Source organism: Octopus bimaculoides, chromosome 18 (genome assembly GCF_001194135.2).
Source record: "Octopus bimaculoides isolate UCB-OBI-ISO-001 chromosome 18, ASM119413v2, whole genome shotgun sequence".
NCBI lineage: Eukaryota > Metazoa > Mollusca > Cephalopoda > Octopoda > Octopodidae > Octopus > Octopus bimaculoides.
Window position 1 is genome coordinate 10,001,673 of NC_068998.1, and position 5,112 is coordinate 10,006,784.

The following is a 5,112-nucleotide window of genomic DNA, read 5'->3' on the forward strand; positions in this document are numbered from 1 at the left end:
TGTTTGGTGGACAAGGCTGAAAGGCATGAGGACAGATACATTCCTCTTTGGTAGAGCTCTCATTCACTTCTTCAAGTTTCACTTGAAAAGGAAATTGAGAGAGGAGAGGGAAGTGCTGCCCTCGAATGAGTTCAATGAATGGTGGGTGAAAGTTGTGGAAATGGCAAGAGTGGATGGTACTTCTCTAAGTGTAGACCTGTGAGTCGGAGAGAAGGAATTAAAGAGGATGCTTGCTCTTGGGGTTTCAGGAAAATCTCGGACAGTGAGGTTCTTCGGTTATCCCTAGAGGCGTACCTGTATCAGGAGGGTCACATCTCTATCATTCTCCCTACTTTTTATTTTCACCTTTGCATGCTATGCATATGTTCCTTCCTTTTCAGTGTATACTTACCTTTCTTTTTTTTATCATTTCATTATATGTAAACCCCTAACACTTTGTCTGTCTTTTTATTGTCCTCCTTGCCCTTCGCCCTTGTGGCGAATAAATGAAATCATTATTATTAGTAGTAGTAGTAGTAGTATTCAACGTTTGGTAGTTTCAAGCAAATTCCTACTGCATCACCTGCTACACCTCCGTGTTGCTGGGGGGTGTGAAGCATTGTGTATTCTTTTCCGTTGTTGGGTGAGTGCAAACTCTTTGCGGTATTGTATTGCGTCAGTTTCTGTTCATTATTATTGTCGTTGCCGGCGCGTAAAGGTTTCAGTGACCGGATTAGCGAACTAGTTAGGAGGGCGTTGATGGGAGCAATAATCAGCAATAAATGGTGGTTCGCCCTGAAAAAGGCGATTAGACTAGAATCGATAAGGTTTAGCAAAGGACTAACAGTAGAAAGAAGCAGAGTAGAGGCAGAGGTAGTCAAGAAGTTAGACGAGGCTTTTAGAAAAGGCCTCGCAGCGAGATTGGCACTCGACCAATTCTTCAATGCGAAACACAAAGGTTGCGTTGTCAAAGCTAAATCACAAGAACTTAGACACGAAGGGACGAACACCATTCAATGGGCCTGAGTGGCAGAGACACGGCGTAGCAATAAATCCACAATCCGATCCTTGCCGGAGCACGAAGCGAAAATGATAACTGATCCGAGACAGATGAGTGCGGCCTTTCAGAGGCGGTTCGCTCAACTATTTAGGAGCAGCAGTGATCCGGGTCGCATCATAGATTTCACGTCCTACCTCGACGGACTGCTGTGGCTTTCGGTGACGGAGGCGGAGTGCTACGAAAGGCCGATAACAGCCTTTGAAATAGCTGTACGAGAGTTAAATCGCCTGGTTTGGATGGTCTACCCAACGAGCTTTATGCTTACACGCCAGACTTGTTCGACCTCTTAGCAAACGTTTACTGCAACTGACAACAGAATGGGAGAAATCCCAGTTTTGTGAGTCGAGGAGTAGTGGCCTTGCCGAGGAAAGACCCGAATGAGGGTATTGTATTATCTTTAGGTCTATAACTCTGCTGAATGCAGAGTTCAAAATTTTGGCCAAGGTGTTAGCTACGAGGTTGGCGCTTGTCGTCGGGTATCTGGTAGGAGAGACACGAACATGTGCCATCCCGAAAAGAGCCATCCACGACAACCTCCATCTCATACGATAAATCATTGAGAAAGTGGCTAAAGAACCTGGCATGGGTGGGGCCCTGATCAATGTAGATCAGTTTAAAGCTTTCGATAGGGTCAACTATCTATATCTGGCTTCGGGCTTGTATTCAGGAGCTGGATGGCTGCAATGCACAGAGGGCGGCGAGCTGGCAGAGACGTTAGCGCGTCGGGAGAAATGCTTTGCGGCATTTCGTCTGCCGTTACGTTCTGAGTTCAAATTCCGCCGAGGTCGACTTCATTACTGAATAACTCTCTATTTAGTTATGTCAAAAGAAAAACTATAGTTTTTAAAGAATCTAAAGCATCCACTGGAAAGTTTTTGCGATATTCTTCACTTTTGCTGAAATCAAAATGTTCTATAAATTTAAGCTCTTCTCAGGGTTGAGTATCACGTTTTTAATTGGTCAACTATTGTGTCGATAATTTTGTTATAGAGAATTCTATAATGTTGTTGGGGATCAACAGATTTATTCCTGAATCTCTTAATTTCGATTGCTGTATCGATTCCATATTTTCTTCCTAATATATTATAAAATATTGAAAAATCATCGAGTTTCTTTTCGAGCACGGTTCTAGTTTTATCTCTTTGCTGTTTAAAGTATACTAAGTCATGCCTTTTAGTTTGAAGGATGTTAAATAAGACATCAATGAAAGAAAATATGTCACTAGTACTTCTAATAGAAATCGGGAGCTTTTAAATTACGTAAGAATCGAATAGCAGAATTCATTGTGGTCTCATCCCATGCTTCAAAATTTTCAATGATGTCTTCAAAAAGGCTGACTATGAAATTACAACTTTCTTTTTTTGTAGTAAGAACGAGACGTGAGGAGTATTTTCATCTAGTTCCTATAGCTTTGGAAAATCTTTTTTTAACTATTTCATTTAACGCATTGGCACTTTTAGATGATTTCGTAAAAAACATCCATTTATTGTAGAAAAAATATCTTGCTTTCTTTTATAGCAGTGCATGCTTGCGAAAGAACTAAACTTTCCACATGAGCACAACAATGAACAAAGATCGGATATTCGTATTTTTCTCTTACTTTTGACTGCACCTTATTTAACTGTAGCCGTACCATCGTAGATAAGTATAATTAATTTTGTTTCCACACTTCCACGTTTCAATGTATTTAAAAGCGTATTCAGATAAAGCATTTGCTGAACGTTCTACACTAACAACAAACTGATAAATCGTTTTTTTTAATAACACAATCTTTTGTAACATAATGCAAAACAGTTGACAGTGGTGAATAGTTCGATACATCGGATATTTCATCTACAAGAATAGCTCCGAATTTTACCTGCTTTAGTTCATTTTCTATTTCATCCAACATAACTTTCTGAACAGCATTGATCAAGTCATTTTGAATTCTGTTCGAGAGATCTGAGAAAACAGATCTGCTAATTTCTCGTCATATTTTCTGATTAAATATAAAGAATTCTTTATAATTTCCACGTTTATTGGATTCTTTTGAGTTGGTTAAGCATGGAAACAATTGTAAGTGCAATGGATTTGCTATTGTTCGGAATTGAATATATTTTGATTAATTAATGGTTATATATCAATTTCTCCGTTTTCTTTTTCTCATATATACTTATATAAAACTGTCTTTGTGACATTTCTATCGGAAACAATGTTAAAATATTACACTGAAGGGAATGCAACAGCTCATGTTGCTTCCCTTGCACAGATTTTTTTTTTTTTGGTGTCGTCTGCCACTGCTTGTTATCTCATGCTAATTCCGACAATAAAGGTCTGAAGCCTATAATGTCATGTAGTTTATATTAATTTTGCAGAACATTAGAAGAACAATCTTATGAAAAATAATATGGTTTCAAATTTGTTTCTATAATTTTTAAGGTATGCATTGTTTCCTTTACTTCCATGCACTACACGCCTATGATATATATGTAATATAAACTGGGTACTTTTGTGTTCTTTGTATCACAACAAAAACAAAAATTATAATGAATTTATTACAGATATCTGTTGAGATGAAACATCATTTTCCACTTAAGTTTAAAAAATTACATGTTAACAAAAGAAAAACACAAACCTTCAATATTGAGTGATGTTTAAAAATATAGAGGTCTATGTGTATACATAGACCTACTCATAATTATTACATGTATGATTATGGTTATATGTACAATATAATATAGCAAGTAATGATCGTAGCCACTTCAACATGGTTGTTCTCTTCAAACGGACTTTACCACGATTTTTAACCCCGAGAGGAGTTCAAACAGAACAGTCATGTCGAAGTCGCTACAAACATTACTTGCTAGTACAACTACTGCGATCATCTCTTAGAGAGATTTGAGAACTAGCTTTTTTTTTTTTGCTTGTTACTACATATATACATGTATGTGTGTATATATATATATATATATATATATAAATGTGTATATATATATATATGTGTATATACACACACACACACACATATATACATATATGTGTATATACACACACACACACACACACATATATATACACACACACATATATATATTCAATTAATACATATACATTCATGTCTGTATGTACGTATATAACTATTGCACATTAAGCATACATGTATACACAAATATATATATACATACACAGCACATTCACTGTATGCCTTGCATCAATTCTACAACATTATATATATATATATATATATACACATATATTCATGTGTGTGTAGGTATGTTTGCATGTCTCTGTAAGTGTTCATATGAACATTCAAACATCATGAGATAAGTATAAAGGAAAAAGTGGTACAAGATATTGGTCCATACTCATGCAACAATAATATGCAGAGATTGCTCAACAAGTTTCTTCACCTACATCATGTTCTGTTGGATTATACCTAAAAAATAGTTCCAAAATTATCTATTGTTCATTTTATTTGTGCTTGTATTTTTTCAGTTTTTTTTTTTACTTTTTTCTTTTCTTTTTTCTCTCCACACACACTCACATATAGATTAATAGACAGGTAGATAGATAGACGTACATATGTATATTACATGGAAAAATGCAAGCAGGAGAAATAATATTCTTAAGGTTGGATTTAAGTATAATTAAATCCATGTTTTTTCCCAGGCTATGCTAATTAATAGTGTGTCAATTAGCGGGGTCGTTGATAATTTTTTCTTTACCTCAGTGATGCCGGTGACATATATCAAAAGTCCCCCACAAATATATTACCACCCACAAATTTGAGAAACAAACGCTCATAACTTTTCTTTTAAAACTTCATTGCATGAGATTGATACCATGAATTGAGCTCTATCATTTAACCTTAATTAAAATATAGTTTGTTTTTAAAATAAAAAAAGTTAATTATACTTAGATCCAATTTTTTGCCTTATTTTATTTTTTTTTTTTGCATGATATTTTACGTCACAAATTTTTTGATGTAAATTTTTGTTGCATGGGATCAAAACTATGAAATTCCTCATGCTTCCGTCTATCATTGAAGCTAAGATAAATATTTTTGCTTTTAAAATAAAAAGCTGTTTACATTT